The sequence below is a fragment of the Xyrauchen texanus genome, chromosome 21 (assembly GCF_025860055.1).
Source record: "Xyrauchen texanus isolate HMW12.3.18 chromosome 21, RBS_HiC_50CHRs, whole genome shotgun sequence".
NCBI classification, from domain to species: domain Eukaryota; kingdom Metazoa; phylum Chordata; class Actinopteri; order Cypriniformes; family Catostomidae; genus Xyrauchen; species Xyrauchen texanus.
Window position 1 is genome coordinate 40,015,768 of NC_068296.1, and position 21,952 is coordinate 40,037,719.

General features: G+C 38.7%; 1 long non-coding RNA gene across 1 annotated transcript in view; it reads right to left on the reverse strand.

Moving 5' to 3' along the window:
- The window catches only part of LOC127661908 (uncharacterized), a 58,257-nt gene extending 37,380 nt beyond the window's left edge, over positions 1-20,877 (reverse strand). The window contains exons 1-3 of the long non-coding RNA XR_007972807.1: positions 20,787-20,877; positions 18,507-18,605; positions 18,198-18,413 (exon numbers count right to left, since the gene is read on the reverse strand). This is a non-coding gene — a long non-coding RNA (uncharacterized LOC127661908). The remainder of the gene's footprint in view (positions 1-18,197; positions 18,414-18,506; positions 18,606-20,786) is intronic.
- Between the last annotated feature and the right edge of the window lie 1,075 nt (positions 20,878-21,952).

Below are 21,952 nucleotides of genomic sequence, written 5' to 3' on the forward strand. Positions count from 1 at the left end.
GAATAAATCATAAAATAATACAAAAACATGTTTTTATATATAGTTGTATTATCTTCCTGAGGTCCACTGATAATGTTATTATGTTTTTTTAATTATTATTTATATATTTTTATTTAGTAATATATGATAATTTCCCACCCCACAAGTGGGGATTTATGTTTCTGCCTGTGGGTGCCCCAATGACTGGTGGGGTTGGGGGGTGATGGTAGGGGGGTCAGATCTGATTTGTATTTGTTTTTTCATCATTCGTTGTGTGCGACATGTTGTTTCGTCAGGTGTTGTGACGAGAAGACAAATACTGCATTGAAAACGGCATAATGATGCCTTCACAGTACACTTCGAAGGGAAAACTATAATGATGGCAACACAGTTGGATCGTTACAAGAGAATTTTCAATAAAAAATGACTTAAATAAATTTGTTTAGAATGACTGTTTTATTACATCTTTCAGCCCTCCGACAGTGGAAGGTAAAGTCTAATGGTAACACACCGCTGCAAGTCACCACAAAGCGTATAAGGTTGAAAGTTTCATGCAATACCGAACACTTGAACATTTTAAGTGCTTCAATTAAGGATTAGCGTGCTATTCAAGAGTATCGCTGTCAAACCCTTTTTAACTTCAGTACAGGACACAAAGCTTTCAATATGGGACATTAGGTGTAAAACAGGACAGTTGTAAACCTTAGCATCAATAATCATATATTGAAGCCCTCATGAAGAACCTCCATAACCACCAACACATGGTGAACATACAGAAGTTTGCATCGTAAATATGACAGTTAATGTGGACGTGCTAGCAAAAGCAGAAAATCAGAACAGAAAAATCAGTTAGCCTAAAAAAAAAAAGCTTTCCGGTTTGGGTCAAGGCTGAGAAAATTTTTATAAATATATTTTTTAAAATGCCTATATAGAAAATTAATGGGGAATATCTCGTGCTTTTCTGTGGGTGTTCATGGCAGATTGGCACCTGTGTTACATTGTGTCTGTGGCCCTCTGTCTGAAATGCAAAGTTTTGTCCAAAAAGCCTCCTTAAAACTTCAACGTAAACACCTACTGTTATGATTGGCTAACAGCGTGCAGCCTCTCAAAATCAGCCATATTTGAAACTCGATCAGAAGATAATGAACAAGCTCCACAAAATTATAAAACTACTTTTCAGAGTTTACACTAACGCACATCTAACACTTTGCATCTGAATATATTAAATGGTTCATCTCAAGCACAATATTAACACTCAGCACAATAAACTATCAAACTGTCATGACATTTGAATTATTCATGAATGAAACTGTTTACTTACTGTTTTGCATCAGGTCCAAGTGTTTTTAACTGTTCCATACATCAATAATAGTTGCTTTGCAAAGCTTGAATCGTTTTATGACTGGTTCACAAGCAATCAACGCTGACATGAGCCGAATAAACATACTGAACATGCTGAAATACAATGAAGACACGTCCACATGATGCACACACATAGTCCAAAGCATGGTGTGAACTAGCAAACACATAACCTACAGCATCACATCGCCAGATACATATCAAAACGGTCCAAGATGTCCATTTAGCACATGTTTTCATACAACAACAATTAAAAATAGCGCAATTAAAAATTGTCCTTCTCTCAGTTTTCTTATAATTATTTAATAATTATACTGTATACAGTATTTCATAAATTTTATTTAGGGGTCTTTCAATGAATTAATTGGCATATCATGTTATTAATTCCATTAAAGTCTTTAACCAATTGACAGCCCAAGTCTTTAGTTTTCATGTTTACGATCATTTTTGGATGATTATATTCAAAGAATCTTTCAAGCCTGACTTCTCAGATTCCATAAAAAAAAAGGCAAACGGGGATCTGATTGCCATGAAAAACCAACCAACCACAGTTTGATTGTATACGTGATGTTTAGAGGAACATCAATATGGGGTAAGGGCTCTGGGCAACATCACAAAAGATCAGCATGTGGCAAAGTGTTGACTGTATATAATGGTGTTGCTGTCTCTAAAACGTTGCAAAAGAAATTAGAGCCTAATTTAGGTTACCTCAAACAAAACTTCTGAATATCTTTCATTACATGAACTTGGAAAACACAAGTAATTAAGGGTGTTTGGGTCCTCTATAAAACGTTTCGGGTTACATTTGTAACCCTTGTTCCCTGAAAAAAGCGGAACGAGATGCTGCGCTGCTAAGCGCTATGGGGAACAATCCTAGTTGTGACCGAGCTGTGAATAATGTGAGTAACACGTCAATGAACATTGACCGGAATTTATAACCTCGGCTGATGTAATCATTAGATGCACCTGATGCCAGGCTATAAATGGATGCGTCACCAGGTGTCGTCAGATACTTCTTTTTGAAGAGCAGTCCTGGGACGTCCCAGTTCGGCAAAGAAGCACAGCATCTCGTTCCGCTTTTTTCAGGGAACAAGGGTTACAAATGTAACCCGAGACGTTCCCTTTACAAATAGCGCTATGGGGAACGCAATACCCACGCCGCCGCACTGGGGGCTGTCCGGACCCCTACGGTTGTGCAGTGTACTCACAAAAACACGAGAGGTCTCAGACATGAGCTTGAGATGTCGACTCAAGAGCCCGGAGTAGCATAAACATCTAAACCATTAAATTTGATTTAGATGTGTGCGGAGAGGACCAACCTGCCGCATCACGGAGTGCAGAACATCCAAACTATAGAAGTCCAATGAATGTGTGCGGAGAGGACAACCTTTCGCATCACAAACTTGTTTAGGCATGGGCTGAAATGTCGACTCAAGGACATAAGAGTCTGGAGTAGCAAAGCATCTAACCCATAAAGTTCGATGAATGTGTGCGAAGAGAACCCTATCGCAACACAAATTTGTCATAAAAACTGATGAATGTGAGCGGAGAGGACCAGCCTGCCGCATCACAAACTTGTTCAGGCATGAGCTGAGAAGTCGACTCAAGGGCAGAATATCCAAACTATAAAAGTCCAATGAATGTTTGTGGAGAGGACAACCTGCCGCATCACAAACTTGATGCAGAGGGAGACCTCTAGCCAAGGTTTTAGAGGTGGAGAGCTCTCTGGTAGAGTGCGCCCTAAAACCTACTGGCGAAGCTTGACCGCATGCCTCGTAGGCCCGGGCAATAATGAGGATGCCTCTTAGAGGGCACCCCGCCCACCAAGCCATGGCAAACCGCAGTGGCCACATAGAACCTGGCAGTGGCAAGGCAAGTGCCCGCTGACAGTTCTTTCTACAGAAAATCCAGAACTGAAGTAAACTGGCAGTTAGCTGGTTCTGTAATATGAACTTTAGTAGAAGGAAACGCATACAGGCGCATTTGTGCTATGTATGCGTCACCACGATCAGCCCCGGGGAGAAGTAGAGGAGACATTGCGCTATCAACAGAGGCAAAGAGGTCCTCTTCTGCCCTGAAAATTCTACCCAGATCAGTTCCAAGTGGAGGGAGCCCTAGCACTTGAAATGGTCTTGATAACCTCAAGATAAAACCCTGTGAACCTCATTCGGTACCCTTAGGGGCCAGACATGAAAGGTTTCACAATTCAGGCCAAGGATGAGTAGGTCCTCCCTGTTCGGAATCGCCCAAGGCGAGCCGTCGAGGAGAGGTATTAACTCCGAGAAACATATCCTGTTTGGCCAGCGCAGCGCCATTAAAAGGAGGCAAGACCCTTGCTGGTGAACATTGCCAAGACTCCCGGGAGCAGAGAAACCGGGAAATGAAAGGCATACACACGCATTCTGGGTCATGTATGTGTCTTAATGTCCAGACCCAAGGGGGCTAGGTGATTTCAGGGAGAAGTAGAGGAGACATTGCACTATTCATAGAGGCGAAGAGGTCCTCTTCTGCCCTAAGATCTCACCCAAACTTGTTCCAAGTGGAAAAAGCCCGGCATTTAAAAAGGTTTCGATAACCTCAGGAGAAAGCCCTGTGTCCCTCAGTTGGTACCCTTAGGGGCCAAACATGAAAGATTCCACAATTCGGGGCAGGGATGAAATATTGCCCTGTGCCTGAGATAGAAGATCCTTCCTGTTCGGAATTGCCCGAGTAAGAGGCAAAAACCCTTGCTGGCAAACTCTGGGCAACTACTACCTTAGGGTGGAGTTCTTAACTCCCCCATTGGTATTCTCTGTCTGGACAGTAAATCTGCTCCCACATATGGGCATCCAGGGATATAACTGATCTGAGTGACAGGAGCTTGCCCTGGGCCCTAAGGAGAATCCGACGTGTCAGAAATACAGCTACCAAGAACGTGGGTCTCCTTGATGATTTATGTAAGAGGCTACCGCTGTATTGTCCACCCGCACCAAGACATGGCAGCCTCAGGAGGAGGTATTTCAGGGCCAGATATACAGCCATCAACCCGAGACAGTGACTGTGACAACCGAGCTGATGACCCTCCTATCCCCTTAAGCTGGACGACCACTTAAGGCCGCTACCCCACCCTTCAGGGAGGCGTCTGTCGTTAGCAGCCTGCGACAACAAGACACACCTAGAGTGGGACCCAAGGCAGAAAACCTGGGTCTGAACCACATAGCAAGGGAACGAAGCCTGAGGCGCGTAACCCTTATTAGCCTAGGGGTTTTGGCCCTTGGAAGAAATCCCCTGGCTTTGGGCCACAACAAAAACGGTCTCATGAGCAGAAGGTCCAGAGGGATCACAGAGGACGCGGCCGCCCTGAGACCTGGAAATCGTTGACACTGATAACAGTGCAAACTTGACCTAGCCTGACTTTGCTCAGGGTGATCTGAATGGACTTAATCCTAGCTGGAGACAGTTGTGCCTGCATTGTGAATGAACTCCATATGATGCCCCAATAGACAGTGTTCTGAGTGAGAGAGAGGGCGCTTTTCTTGGCGTTGAGCCTCAACCCCAGAGAAACAGATGAGCTAAGACGATGTCCCTGTTCTGAAATGCCAGTTCCTGGAACTGCGTTAGGATCAGCCAGTCGTCTACATAATTCAGAATGCAGATGCCCCGGAGTCGCAAGGAGCCAGCGCTACATCATGCATTGTGAATGTGCGGGTAAAAAGGGCTAGGCCGAGTGAAAGAACCTGACACTGGAAGACTTCGCCCCCGGAAGCGAACCTCAGGAACTTTCCATGTTGTGGCAGAACTTCTAAATGAAGTATAGAAGTACGTCATAAGATTGATGGTGACCAGCCAAACGAGTTGCAGGGCTTGAGACACGACCGTCTTGATAGGCATCATCTTGGACTTAAACACCCACGGGCAGTTCAAGCTTTAAGATCTAAGCCAGACGCCACCCCTCATCCTCCATGGGAAATGGGAAGTATTTAGTGTAATAACCTAACTCTCTCTGGAAGGGGAACACATACCATGGCCCCTTTAACCCCTTTTTTTTTACATAAAAAAGAAATCCGGTTTACGGTAGTGAGAACACGGAAAAGCGGCGAGTGAATTAAATCCTGACGCCTTTATAAGACCCACAGAAAAGAACATATCTGGCAGAAGTTTCCATGCTGCCAGGATCTTTGAGATGGGTATTATATTTTAACACTTCCTGTTGAGGGGTTGTTGAGTGTTTCGCGTCCTGAATAAAATGCAGGAACAGCGAAAACACCCAATTTTGACGGAAGCCTCTGCAACCCGAAACACCAAGACATACGGGTATAAAAGGAGCTGGAATGCAATTCCATTCAGGTTTTGTGCTGAGGAGCCGAGACAAGGTTTGACCATTTCATCGGCTAGTACAGTGTTGTGGCAAGAGGGACACAACGTTTCATTCCCTCCATCAGGGAACGGAGGTTACTCGACGTTGTGTCGATGTAGTAACACTAGGGGTCCCTATAGAAAAACGCCACACAGCTGAACTGTGTTAAGTGAACTACTGATGCAGGTGCAAGCAGGCTGCTGCGTGTATGCGTAATAGCAGGTGCATCAGACTGCACGTAACCTCCCCCAATGTCCCAAAAAAACGTCAAGTAGTTCTCCACATCCCAGAGGGGGGGTAGTGACATAACTTTCATGGGAGCATGCTGTGCAGGCCGCGGCCATTTCTCTCTATGTTTTCTCTCCACAGAGTATTAGATTAGGCTGGGACCTTCTTACCCTATCATACGCATCGGGGAATGTGTTCTTTTCCTTTTCTATTCTTTCAGGGGGAAAAGACCCCACGGGGACCACATCCTGCGTAAAAGTGGAGGTCAACAAGTGGCAATACGACACATGGGCTCAGCAGCCACAAATGGAAGAGGCGTGCTGGTAGGTCCCGCCACGAAACAGCAACCGGGGGCAGAGATAGCTCTGCCCAAGGTAGACGCAGGTCTGCCGACAGGGAGACCTTACTGTGGAATATACATCACAGGGGTTACCGGAGTAATCAGCACCTGTGGAGCACCTATCCCAGTAAAGGGCATATTAGACCCCATAGTAGGGCTGGCTGCAAACTCCTCCAAAAGGGGGCAATACACAGTATTAAGAAGTATTAATATTTTGTTTTATGATTGTGACATTCTGTTATAACCTACAGTTGAATATGAATCCCATAAGAAATAAAAGAAATGTGTTTTGCCTGCTCACTCATGTTTTCTTTAAAAATGGTACATATAAATGGAGAATTGGTAATATAAGTTGAATAATTTTTACATTTTATTTTCTTCATTCATTTGCCAATTGCTTATCTTTATCCATTTGACAATCGAGTTAAAAAATGACTCGTGGGAAACAACCAATGAATTTTTGACTTAGTTTTAAGACTTCTTGCACCTGCAAATGGCCATCTCACGTGCCATTTGAAGCTGGCCTGTTATTAACCTAGATTCCATCCACGACAAAGTGAAAATGTGTAAAAACAAATTGCCGTCTGTCTTCTGCCTGTTTCAATATAAATGCCTTTTTTTTTTTATTATTATTTAGAACAAGTAAATAACATTACAAAAACCAAAAAACCAAAAAAAAAACAAAACAGGTATGAATAATACAAGCTCCAAAGATGATTAAATAAAAATAAAATAAAATAAAAAGAGACATTCATAAGACGTCAAATACAGATTCATAATATTTTACAATAGACATAGCTTTTGAATTTTTTACAATTTTAAGAGACTTCAGTAACAGCATGAGTTCGTTAGAGAAAACCTTGTATAAAGGGGGAGATTTTGCCAATCTACATTTATGAATGAAACATTTGCCATTCAGGATGATAAAATTTACAAAATTGTTAATATTTTTATCATCATTCTCAAAATAGCAAATAATTTCCTTCACATTCAGAGTTATCATTAGATTAATTTTAACTGAATAAGTAAAAAAACAATCTTTCCAAAATGACTTTACACTCTGGCAATCAACAAACAGATGATTTAAAGACTCCTCACAGTTGTTACAAAAGGAACATTCTTTCCCAATATCCATAAAATTAGAAAGCCACATATTAGTTGGATATATTTTGTGTAAGATCTTCAGGTGAATTTCTCTTACTTTGTTAGAAATACAAAATTTGTAAGGGAGCAGCCATGCTTTCCTCCAATTAACATCTCTTAAAATGGAATTCCAGTAAAATTTCCCTCTTGGAGTAACTCTCTTTTGTTCGTTAAATATTTGTCTTATATCTTTGTTATTACATTTTGTATCAAAAATATATTTACCATTTATAAGGAGATCGTAATCTTTATTTTCAACTTTATAATAAGTCAAGTGGCTGCACATTAAATTAATAAGTCCAGAGGGAATAGCTTTAATTACTACAGAAAATTCTTTAAATTTTATAGGAAAACTGAATTTGGACAGAAAAGAATCATAAGAGTGAATTTTTTAAAGATGAATCAAATAAATCACTTAAATACATTAACCCGTGATCCAACCATTTCTCAAAAAATAAACTCTTGCCTTTAACTGTAATCAATTCGTTGTTCCATATTTTCATTCTGTGAGGAGAAAAATTATGCACAAAGCACAATTTCCAGGCCAAGAGTTCTTGCTCATGGAATTTAGGCAGTTTAATAGGTAATCTAGACGGTACAAAATTGCAAGTTAAAAGAAATTTAAGACCACCGACCCTTTTAAAAATATTATGTGGAATAAAAGACCAGAATGAATCAGTATCAATAACACACCTTTTGATCCAATTAATCTTAAAAGTATTGTTCATGTCTACATAATCCAGCATTTCAAAACCTCCTTCAGATTTATTTTCAGCTAATAAAGTTTTTTTAAGATGGTGATGCTTATTTTTCCAGCAAAAATCAGCCAATAATCTATTAATTTCTTTACCAGTACAATCTTGAACAAATAAAGACAGTCCAGGAAAAATGAATCTGGATAAACCTTCTACCTTTGTTAATAAGATTCTGCCTAAAATAGATAAATCCCTTCTTAACCAATTATCAAAAATCATTTTTGTTTTTTTAATCTTGTTTTAATTAAAAACAAAAATGGGGAAATTGGGCAACCCTGCCTCACTCCTCTGTTCATAGAAAATCTTCTAGAAGTATTGTTCTGTAATATAACGGAACTATTAATGCCTTTGTAAAACATTTTAACAGTCTGACTGAATTTATTTCCAAAACCAAATGCATGTAAAGTCTGTAATAAAAATTGGTGATCAATTGTGTCAAACGCCTTGTAAAAGTCAAGGAATAAAATTAGTGCATCTGAATAACAAATTGGTTATAATCTAACAGGTCTAATATAAGTCTAATATTTGAGCTAATTAGACGCTTTGCCATAAAACCAGTTTGAGATTCTCCAATTATTTTATTTAAACTCTTTAATCTAGTAGCATAAACTAAGGCTAAAATTTTGTAATCAATATTTAATAAAGTTATTGGTCTCCAATTGTCAATAATCAAGAGGTCTTTGTCTGGTTTTGGAATTAAACTGATAATACCTTGTTTCATTGTTGTGCTCATTTCTTTCTGTTCTAAACATTCTTTATACATGCTAAATAAAGGGTTTTCTATCAGATCCCAAAAGGCACAATAAAATTCAACAGTTAACCCATCTGACCCAGGGATTTTCCTTTCTTCATTGAAAAAAGAGCTTTAGAGATCTCAGCTTTGGAAATATCATCTTCACAATATTCACTATAATCATTAGAAACTATTGGAACAAAATGTTTAATTGATTGTATATAAGTGCTTATTTTTTCATTGTCAGAATGGGAAGTATAAAGTTTTTCATAAAAGGAATACACAAAAGATGCTAGATCTGAAGGATTATTAGAGATTCTTTCATTTATAGTCAAAGATGAAATAGAGTTTCTTATATAATTTCTTTTTTCAAGAGAAAAGAAATAACTAGTATTTCTTTCCCCTTCCTCAAACCATTTAGCTCTTGATCTCACATAAGCACCCTTAGCTAATTCTATATATAGATTATCTATTTCTAAATTAAGAAGATATAATTTAGACTTGTCATCTTCAGATAGAGTATTTTGTTTAATTAAAGTATTAAGTTGTTCTGGTATTTCTGTAATTTTCTTAAGTTTGTTTTCCTTTAATTCTTTACCTCTTCTCATAGCAATTACCCTGACTTTAAACTTAAATAACTCCCACTTTTGAACAAAATGTAAATTATTATTTTCAAAAATATTAGCTATCAATTTAACTTGTTCCACAAAACAATTGTCAGAAAGTAGACTATTGTTAAATTTACAGTATCCATGAATAGTACTACTACACCCATCAAAACAGATTGATATCAATTTGTGATCTGAGGGGCATAAGTAATTTTTGTTTCTGAAACATAGTTGATTAAATCATAACAAATCAACCAGTAATCTATTCTTGATTTTAAAGAAAAAGAGCTATTATTCCAAGTATAATCACAACAATTTGGATTCAAATATCTCCACACATCAGAAACTTGTAATGTGTCAGTTATAAAATCAAATAAATCTGAAATTCGTGAACTATGTTTGGGTGGAAAACGGTCAACAGAATCGTCTGGAGCATCGTTGAAATCACCACCAATAATGACATATCCATCCTTATACTTCTTCTTTAAACCTATTATTGTATCACAAATCTTCTTAAACATTTCTAAATTGTGTACTCGAGTATTAAATCCATAGACATTGCAAATTATTAAAGTTGAATTGTCCAGTTTAACAGTCAGTATAATCCATCTTCCATTATCTGAACGAAAAGACTCCAAAACATTGCCTTTGAATTTGTTAAAGAAAATTGCGACACCTGCTGAGTGATTGGATCCATGACTAAAAGTTGCATAATCTCCCCATTGGGTTTTCCAAAAATTCGAATCAGAATCACAAGAATGAGTCTCTTGAAAAAAAATATTTGAGCATCTGTATGTCTTCCAAAAAGAAATATAGCTTTTCTTTTAACAGCGTCACGAATGCCTCGAACATTTAATGAAATTAATTTGAACTTACCAAATTTGTAGTCAGCCATTACAAAAATGTACTAATTAACTAGTATAGAACAGTACCTTTGGAGAAAGTGAAAACTGAGAAGCATGAAACATTACATCAATCACAACACTTGCGTTGACCCCGATATGTATCCATAACTGCTGACAGGAACCATCCGCTCAGGTAATGTCAGGAACACTAATGCGCACCCCTTCAATGTAGGCAAATCCTCCTCGAAAGCCGGCCTTCTTACCCTCTTCTCTCGCACGTTTCACCAGTGGCCATGCTTTATTTCTTGCGGCTCGTTCTTCCGAAGACAGATCTTCTCTGATGTGTAGCCCGTTTTCCTTCAAATAGTGGTTGTTTTTGGCATCTCTCCACACTGTATCTCGATAAATACGCATGGCAAACTGAATAATTATCACTCTGGGGCGACCATCACCTCTTCCCTGTCCCAGTCTATGAACCGAATCCACAACATCTGGAAGTTTGTGCTCAATCTTTGGAGACACTTTGGAGAGGATTTTGATAACAATATCTCGTGTGTTACTCTCCTTGTCCGGATTACTTTCCTTTAACCCGTAAATCCTGAGATCCCATCTTCTTTTGTAGTTCTGCATCCCCATACACATCTCCTTCAGTTGCTTATTTTCTTGCTGCAACGTAGCAACATTTTTTCAGAGTTTCATTATCTTCTCTTTGTGGGACATGCTCTCACGTAACAAATCACTTACGGTGGAAGAAAGAGAGGTAATAGAAGAAGCTGTACTTTGGACTCAACTCTCTGGAATGTTCTGTCACATTTCGATGTAAGTTCAGCGACAGCATTAATGAGTGAATCAATTTTCTCATCAATGTTCATCTTTAATTTCCCCTTTTTTCCCGGTGGACATTTACTCGGAGTGCATGGAAAAGATGTCACAGATTCTTCTTCTGAGTCCATCTCATCGACATCTTTGCATTTGTCAGTCGCCATGTCTGTATTAACCTGAATCTTATCTCTGCTTCTTTTCTTACCCATATTGACCTGACCAACCACACAATAGAAGAAGAACAACTAAACTAATAATCAATCAAATTTATCAGAGTTTTCAGAAGTAGTTTCATGTTAATCTCTTAGTTGCCTGATGACACGCTCAAAACGTGTCTGCATAGATGAACGCCATCTTGGCCCCCATTTTTCTATAAATGCCTTTTATCGATAAAAATGGTGTGCGTGATGACATCATCCTTAAAAAAAAACACTATTTTTATTATCGCAAAAGAAATCTGACCTTAAGGTGTTTCCATACAGAAATGTGTTTATCACTAATTGTGTACCTTTCACCTCCCTAAATTATCCCCGAAGTCTTTGTAAAATGGAGAGACTATTGAGACAATTCATTGAAATTAGCCAGCTTACTGTCATTATAATGTCACAAATAAAGACGAGGAATTGCAATCAAAATTGAGCAGTTGCCCATCTGATAGGACTGTAATATTGGTCCTGATGTTGCACCTATCGCAGGTTGCCTCCGGTTCCAACCCGAAAGCAATCGTCATGGCCCTGTTCAAGCTGGCATCCTGCACCAAGTAGTGGGGGAAACTTTCAGTCTTAGTAATAGGACCATCCATCGATGTGTATATGCTGTGTGCGTAGCTTTTAAAGAAACACTGATGTGGTGCAATATCAGGGTTTACATATATGATATATTCCTGATATTCAATAGGCTATTTTGAACAATCATCTAATCTAAAGCATCACCATCACAACTGCATTATGTCTCACATATTTGTTCAGCAACTTTTAATGACCAACTGAACTTGATTGTCATCTAAAATGAATTTTACCGTCATAATGCAACTGGCATTTTCTGAAGAAGCTCAGCAAATGTGTTCTGAGGTAAAGAGGGTTAGATTTAAAATATTTAAAAGTATTAATATGTTCAAAAGCACATTTTCTGCAAGTAAACTCAGCACTGGACAAATAGTTCTGATAGTTTATAGTCTTGAAAAGTTTAGAACATTCTGAGAATGTCATTCAGCTGACCTTTAGTTATCTACAGAACAGGGCAAGTTTGTGAAAAGAAAAGGGAAATATATAGGCCTAAGAATATAATTTTTTGTTTGGTAATATTTTTTTTTTTAATGTAATGCTTTTTTCGTGTGGTAATTTATTGTATTTAATACAGGGAATTTTGCTGCCATTTTTTCATATGTAAGCTAAACAATAATTTTATACGATTGGGCTATATGATAGTTTTCCGAAAAAGCACACTGAAGCTTTTCTCCTAATAATGTGTATTTATTTGTCATTTAAAACATATCTATGATATATTTTTTGTATTGTTGGCTAATTCAATGACTGCCGTCAACTTTAATAAATAAATGGATGGCTACCATGATTAAATTAAGCGCAAAGAGCGGCCATTCATTTGTTCTCCACGCACTTAACAATAACAGGTGCACGATACAAGATATTTGTGCATCCTGGAAGTGTAATGTTGCAGATGTGTTTGCATTATTGGATCTGTGCAGGCATGCCTTTAAAACCAATCCATAACACTAATGCTTCACGTACAATAAATTGGCTTTTAAGGATGTATAACTTGTCATCATGGTTATCACAGGTGATTGGGGTAAATTATGTCATGTGACACTATATTTTTGCCTTAATTTTTTTTATGCATTTGGCAGACGCTTTTATCCAAAGCAACTTACAGTGCATTACAGGGACAATCCCCCTGGAGCAATTCTGGAGTTAAGTGCCTTGCTCAAGGACACAATGGTGGTGGCTGTGGGGCTCGAACCAGCATCCTTCTGATCACCAGATTACCAGTTATGTGCTTAGACCACCACTCCTATAGTGTTTCCAAACCTTTTATTTTGCAACATTAGAAGTATTGACGTATAGTTTATGTGCTAGAGTTAAACGGATACATATTATGCCAGCACTTGTTTTAATTTTAGCTAAAATTTTTGCTATAATTTGCTTTCCATCAGCTATATCGGTAAACTTTTTGATGCGCTACACCTTTAGTTGCAAAAAAACCCTTGGATGGAAACATAGTTATTGAACGGTTATTTATAGAGGTATAAGCAGTTTGGGCTCTATGAAGCCTGCGCCAAAGTAACAAATGCAAATCACATCAGATGTTAATGGTCACTTGTCACCGCTCCTGCTAAATGGCCAACATTTGTTTTCCACACCACTGGCACTTGAGGTACCGAGCTGCTGGAGGAAGCCGCTGCACTTCCGGACTGAAACGGCCGCCGGATCCTGAACCTACCTGAAGCAAACGCTCTGTTTCTCTTTCTGTTGACTGCATTGCGGTTTAACGGCTCCCTTCCATTGTGCACAATGGAGGAGAGTCGTGCTTGGCATTTAACAGCAGTGATGACAAGAGGCCATTAACTTCTGATACACTTTGTGTCCGTTTCTTTTGCGCAGGCTTCATAGAGTGCCAACTGCTCATACCTCTTTAAATAACCATCCCGTGATAGAGGTTGATATGAAAATACATCTTTCCAATAAAACAAACTCCAGAAAACATTCTGTAGTAGTCTTCATGAGTTTTAGAATTGTACAGCTTTATACAGTGTATATCTTCTAAGAAACTGTCTGTCCCTCACAGCCTATATTTTATTTCAAATATCAAATATGCCATTACTCTGAATAAGATCTATTCAACAATGGCAAAAGTACATTACTGTTTATAGACAGGGACAGAGTTGAGAATTGTTCAACATTTATCTTCACTAAAAATGTTCTGTTGAATCATAAATCTCTTACCACAAAAGATCGAGAAGAGGGAGAAGAGAGAGGGACTAATTTCATGACTAAAATTACTATCTGTATGAAAGGTGAGACTGGACAGCCCGATCACATCCTGAATTTTCTATAAATATCTTTATGCACAGGATTAGCATCGCGACAGGAAGCGAACAGGAGATGCAGCGGAGTGGTTCAGACATCGTTGTATCTCCCCGATACATTATCAGCTCCAGACACAAACTCATTCATGAAAATACACCCATCCATTTAGCTGTCTAGCTCTCACTTCATTCATAAAAGAGGAGGTGAGCTCCTGTTTCAAAGCGTGTTTTCACAGAGGACGTAACGTTTCCTTCATGCACCCAGTACAGGAAAAAAGATGGAAAGTGTGCTTCAGTGTGTAAAGAATAAAAAGCATGGGTTGCATGTAACATTGACATGACAAGGTCATGCTCATGTATTTTAGTTGATATTTATCCTCAGCAATGAACTCTGTATTTTGGAATTTTCATTGTTTAGGCCATAATTATCTTAAATGTTTAGAATGTGTGTTGATTCTCTGAATACTTTTCTTACAAATGCTTTAATTCTATCTCTTACCATGCCACTATAACAGTTGAGCTTCTTTAATTGCATTATCAGATTTGTGATGTTTTAAATTGAGCTATATCATGAAAATGTATCCTTGATCTTGTCAGATAAGAGTTTGATGCACAACGTAAACATACTGTATCTTTCAGAACTTTCTCCCCAGACCATTAAGAAATATTCATAGTACACATGATGTTACAAGCCAACAGGTTCTCACTCCTGAAGGTGGCAAAAAAAGCTGCTTGTGCAAGAGGCATAAACACTATGTAGACACCAAAAGCGCCTCACAGAGTTCTGTATTGTAACACGACTGATATGCACGCGGCTTTCAATAAAAACCTGCTGTCAATATGCTGACACAACACAATGGGCATTGGATTTTTATCATCATGAAATTATACATTATGTTGGGGTATCATTTTTGTCATCACGATTCAGCAGCATGTTTATTTTTAAATTTATTTGCACAGGGCTCTTGCACAGTATTCAGTATTTGACACACAAACACACACACACACACACACACACATGTTAGTGCAGTTATCTTATGACGACTCTCCATAAACATAATGATTTTTACACTGTACAAACTATAGATTATATCTCCTAACTCTACCCCTAAACCTAACCCTCACAAAAAACTTCCTGCATTTTTACATTTTCAATAAAACATTGTTTATGGGGACACTAGAAATGTCCTCATAAACCACATTTATAGCATAGTAACCTAAACAACCCAAACCCGTCCACACACAGTCATTTCTAGTTCAACAGCACAAAGTTGATTTTGACAATTTGTTGTTCAGTAATAAATGGTCTTTTTTGCAATATTCCCATGGTTGTAATTTTGCTAAATATAAATCACGAATGTGTTTTTCTTTCAAACAGATCAAATTTGTAAGTAATCTAAGTATCAGCTTATTAAGTACTGCAAATCCTTACACTAAAGCTAAGGATTTCTGTATACGTAGTACCACAACTGACATATAGGTGGTGTTCTTTTCTTTTGAAATGCTAGTTTGTAAGCTTTTGTTTAGTGTGAAAACATATAGGTAAGCCTATGCCATTTTTTTTATTTTCATAATTTATAGATGAGTGTGCTGTAAATCTACTGAAAATATATTGAACTCAATAAGGGTCATTTTCTGACCTGAACATCACAGATGGTATTATTTTTAAACATGACAGAAGGGTTGAGATGCATAGTTTTGGGCAAATCCGCTTGAAATGGTACAACACTAAAGACAGCTTTAATGGGGTTTTGAATTTTGTCCACTTCAACTGCATACAGAGGTAATCGAAAATGCATGTGAGTGCAATGGGCTCGTATAGCCTTTTAAAAGGAAATAACTGTATGATCGGAAAATATACAAAAAGAGAATTCATGTACATAAATGAGAACTTCATAGAGCTTATTAAGTATGCCTGATAATCTTACAGTTCAAACACAATCGATGTTTAATCACTGACCCTTAACACTTAGTTTTTCATTTTAAACCGTGATTTTACCTATACATAATTAATATTTACATTACATTCATAATGTTAGCCAGAGGGGAACTGGCCCCCACAGTGAGTCTGGTTTCTCCCAATGTTATTTTTCTCCATTAATCTACATCTTATGGAGTTTTGTGTTCCTTGCCACAGTCGCCTACAGCTTGCTCACTGGGGTTATTAATACAATTATCATTTAATTATTTTTAAACGCTATTAAAAATCTTATTTTATCTCAATTACACAATGATGATTAATCGACTTTATAGACATTACAGTTTTATCGTCTGTTAATGCTGATATTCTGTAAAGCTGCTTTGAAACGATGTGTGTTGTGAAAGGCGCTATACAAATAAAATTGACTTGACTTGACTTGATATCAACAGGAATGGACACAGATGAGAAACACACATCTTGGGGAAATAGAGACATCCTCAAAAGACTTTGGCAAGCATAAAATGTAATAACATTTATCGCCAATAACTCATAACAAAATTACGAATGAAAATGTTGCTAAATTTGTTCCCTTTCTCATGTAGCGCTCATAGTCATCTGCATCTATTGCTTTCTCTTAAGGCAAATTTAATGTGTACTGAAGTTTCCTTGGAATAACTTACCATGTCACATTCTTCATGGGGGCTGACCTACTTGACCACAAAACTCACATATGATATAGGATCACTTTTCCGATAGCATAGCCAACATCTCTTAGAGGACTCTTCAAATGTAGGGACATGGGCTGTGTGGAGTGATGACGAAGGTGGGACTACAGGCTTTAGTGTTTGCAAAGGGAAACTTGTTGATGGCAATGTCTATGAAGTGGAAAAAAAAAAAGAGTCTTCCACCACTTCTGAGTTTTTTGTAGGACGTCTTAAGATTTTATCATTTGGTCTGACCTATGAATACCGCCCATGTTTTTGTTATAATCGCTGATGACAGTGGGCTGGAGGGCTACTTCATTTGTCCAGTTGCCATAATTTTTTTACAAACCTAGTAATTTCCGTTGAGCCATTCGCTTTGTGGATATTAGAGAGGCATGTAACTGCACGCGTGACCTTCCACTGAATTACAAGTATATTCCCCTCAATCCTACACCACCTCATATCCCCACAAGCTGTCTTGCGTTTCCATCCTTTGATATAAATTCTGCAGGAAACAATTTGCGATTCACCCTACATGTCCCACAGGCTTTAGTTCCCATTTCTAACTACTTAACCAAGAGGTCAAACCAAACATTGTGGCCCTGGTCTTTGAATGGCTGCAGTAACGATTCAACTACTTTGGTGGCCAAGTCAGTGACACGCCCATCATGACTACCTGTGTAAACATTAAAGTCGAAAGTATACCCTGAGTCTGATGTTGCAATCACCCATAATTTAAAACCCTACCGAGTAGGCTTGCCCTTCATGTATTGTTTAAATCCTGATCAAGCTTTAGACTTGACCATACCATCTTGACCATCTAATGCTAGACTATGGTTAGGCTGAAGGTTTTTGTTTGAGGTGGTCCATAAGATAATGCAACTTCATAAGTTGATCCTGATTATCCTCTGTGGTAGGAGCTGTTAGAGCTGCTAAAAGGGTCTTGTAGCTTCACATGACATAAATCCCCTCGCCCACGAATAGCTATAATATGACGGACAGTTCAGAATGAGCTCCTACCCCTGATGGTTTGTAAAGCTGCATATCTCAGCAACTACAGCCCGAGGAAAAAACAGCATAAAAAAGTTAATTTCTCGCAACATCATATTGGAGTTTGACCTCACAACCTTACGCACACTACCCAAGTCAATACCGAATGGACGGCTAGGCTTAAATAGGAGAGGTTGTGGTGCCTGTTAATCGATGTCAGAGTACGAGGGATAAGAAACAGAATCAGGGAAGTGTTTACACTTTCTAGCTGACTTGGGACCTGTGCGAGAATGGCTAGCCATACGCAAAATAATAAGAGTAACAGTTTTAGTGTTACTGTGAGTATCAATCATATGAGAAATAGAAACAAACCATACGCAGTCATGCATACCCAGTTGATGGTCTTGGCTGGGGCTCAGGTTCCATCTCATCCACCATATCCTTGTGGTCTGGGTGTTCCTGCTGTAGTTCCTGGTCCAGCAGATCTTCCTCCTGTGTGCTCATGCCCTCATGAGCCTTGTCCTACTCTGCTATGATCCTAAGCTCATCAGTAGTCAGCTGCCTCCTCCTCTTGAAGGGAGCAGGGGGCCAAAGTCTCTTTCCATCTCTACAACAGAAATAAAGTACAACAATTGGTAGCCAGCAGTGTGTTCTTCATAAATCCATACATTGAATAGTCACCAAATGCTTGGAGACTAACCAGAATGTCCAATTGCAGACAGCCCTCTCACACTTTCCTTGTGAACAGGAAGCTACACACTATCTAAATGCAGTCGCTGCAGTGTGTGGCGTTCTTGTTCTGGACATGTCAAAAACAGAGTGTGAAAGGTTAGTGCAGGCGATTTTAAATAAATCAAAGTCAAATAAATCTACAGAACAAAATGTATTTCTATGTAGAATGGGTGATTCTCACTAACCCTGTCAAAGAAATCTCATATTTAACCCCAAATAAATATATATACACTCACCTAAAGGATTATTAGGAACACCTGTTCAATTTCTCATTAATGCAATTATCTAATCAACCAATCACATGGCAGTTGCTTCCATGCATTTAGGGATGTGGTCCTGGTCAAGACAATCTCTTGAACTCCAAACTGAATGTCAGAATGGGAAAGAAAGGTGATTTAAGCAATTTTGAGCGTGGCATGGTTGTTTGTGCCAGACGGGCCGGTCTGAGTATTTCACAATCTGCTCAGTTACTGGGATTTTCACGCACAACCATTTCTAGGGTTTACAAAGAATGGTGTGAAAAGGGAAAAACATCCAGTATGCGGCAGTCCTGTGGGTGAAAATGCCTTGTTGATGCTAGAGGTCAGAGGAGAATGGGCCGACTGATTCAAGCTGATAGAAGAGCAACTTTGCCGGAAATAACCACTCGTTACAACCGAGGTATGCAGCAAAGCATTTGTGAAGCCACAACATGCACAACCTTGAGGCGGATGGGCTACAACAGCAGAAGACCCCACCGGGTACCACTCATCTCCACTACAAATAAGAAAAAGAGGCTACAATTTGCAAGAGCTCACCAAAATTGGACAGTTGAAGACTGGAAAAATGTTGCCTGGTCTGATGAGTCTCGATTTCTGTTGAGACATTCAGATGGTAGAGTCAGAATTTGGCGTAAACAGAATGATAACATGGATCCATCATGCCTTGTTACCACTGTGCAGGCTGGTGGTGGTGGTGTAATGGTGTTGGGGATGTTTTCTTGGCACACTTTAGGCCCCTTAGTGCCAATTGGGCATCGTTTAAATGCCACGGCCTACCTGAGCATTGTTTCTGACCATGTCCATCCCTTTGTGGCCACCATGTACCCGTCCTCTGATGGCTACTTCCAGCAGGATAATGCACCATGTCACAAAGCTCGAATCATTTCAAATTGGTTTCTTGAACATGACAATGAGTTCACTGTATTAAAATGGCCCCCACAGTCACCAGATCTCAACCCAATAGAGCATCTTTGGGATGTGGTGGAACGGGAGCTTCGTGCCCTGGATGTGCATCCCACAAATCTCCATCAACTGCAAGATGCTATCCTATCAATATGGGCCAACATTTCTAAAGAATGCTTTCAGCACCTTGTTGAATCAATGCCACGTAGAATTAAGGCAGTTCTGAAGGCTGAAAGGGGTCAAACACAGTATTAGTATGGTGTTCCTAATAATCCTTTAGGTGAGTGTATATATATATATATATATATATATATATATATATATATATATATATATATATATATATATGATATAGAAAATGAATTATCACCATTATTTTCAGGACATTTAGCACATTTTACTCCCAAATTCTCAGTAGCATAACTTGGCAGCTGAAGCTTTATTTATTAGAATTTGTTTTACTCTGATGGATGGGTAAGGCTATCTGCTACATTATAGAAAGAGATCTACAATTTTTTATTACATGAGAAAATCAACAAGCTAGATAACTTATCTAACAAGCAGGCCAGTAAAAAAAAAAAAAAGAAGTCTGAACAGCATCTGCTCTCTGCCTCACAATACTTCAGGTGGACAAGTGACAAAATTGGCAAAAAAAGTTATTGATATTTAGTTTACAATGTACATAGTATTGTTAGCTAATGTTTATTTAGCAAGTTTCACAGAAACTGCCAAAAAAAGTTTATATAAAAAGAGGCTCGCCGATGACGCTCACGTTTTTTTCCAGAAAGAAAATTAGTTAGCAGCTCTACTAAAAATAAATGCTTTGTAACTAAAAGGGTTTGACTATCTCCCACAAGTGACAAAATTTTTAAAGTTATTGATTTTTAGCTAAAAATATACATAGTATTGCTAACTAATGTTTATTTAGCAAGTTTCACAGAAATGTGCATAAAAATAGAGGCCGATGAACACCGTAATTTTTCCCCCCAAAAAACTAGTGTTACTCCTACAAATAAATGCTTTGTAACTAAAAGTTTTGACTTTCAATAGACAATATTGACAACATGTTACATAACTTGTCTTACCATGAAATATCGCCTCAGTTTTCAATTTAAAGCAGTAATCCAACACTGGAGGTAATGTCCTGTGATGTCCTCTCTGGCTCCGCTCAGGCAAATGTAGGATGACACAGATAACAATACATTTATTATTCACACCCAGTAACCCCTTAACCAATCATATGTGCCTTTAGCTTATATTGTCATGAGTATCTGGCAGTTTTCAAAAATGAAATCAGTGATTGGACAGCAAAGATATTGAGACAGGAACCATGGGAATAATTGTTCCCAAATTTGAACGCTCTGGCTGGAAAAAGTTATAGGAGTTGTAAGCTATTTTTTTAATGGAATGGAATGCAGAAAATTGATTTCTCCCTGAAACATACAACTGAAATAAATGTCCTGGGATATCTCCCCAGTCTCTGGGACAGCACCAGACTGTGTAAACAGCAAGCAAAAGGTGACTGTGGGTCACGGACAATAAGAAGGCTTTCTACCTGTCAATCATTTTGCACATTCTCACAGTGTAGTAGTTGAAGCAGTACATTCAGGTTTAATATCATATTCAGATTAAAAACAATAGTAAGCAGAGGTCACTATTTTGCTACTGTTTTATTTGGCAACTGTGAGAAGACGCAGTGCTGCTCTGATGTTCGGTTTTTGTTTTGGTCTTAATGTTATCTTTGGAGGGCCGTGTTTTGCAAGGGGCCATGACTAATTCAATGGCTCAGTTTTGTGGAAGTTCCACAACAGCTAAAATCGCTTACAGCACCTTTAATACTGGATGTGACAGGGCGGAGGGAGGGGCGGGGTCGTGATATTCCAACCTAAGTGCGTGAAGAGTAGGGCACACACCAGGACTTTTTGAGCTCCGTGTGGACCTCCGGCTGCGGCCTGTTGATATATATATATATACAGTATGTAAAGTATACAGTACAGTATGTAAAAGTATACAGTAACTCCAGCTGAAACACAGTGTGAAGCAGGTAGGAGTTTCAGTTGCCGAGAAGTTCCGTCCGCCGTAAGTGTATCTTGACGGCAAAGAAGAGAGGGTTCCAAGAAGAAGACGAAGTCTTGGAAGAAAATTCTGAAGAAATGGTGACTGAGCGCCCGCTTATATATGCCAACTGCGTGCCTGAAGGGGCAGGTCTTAGACACCATTGCCAATCAGAGGATTGACATTGTTGTATAAG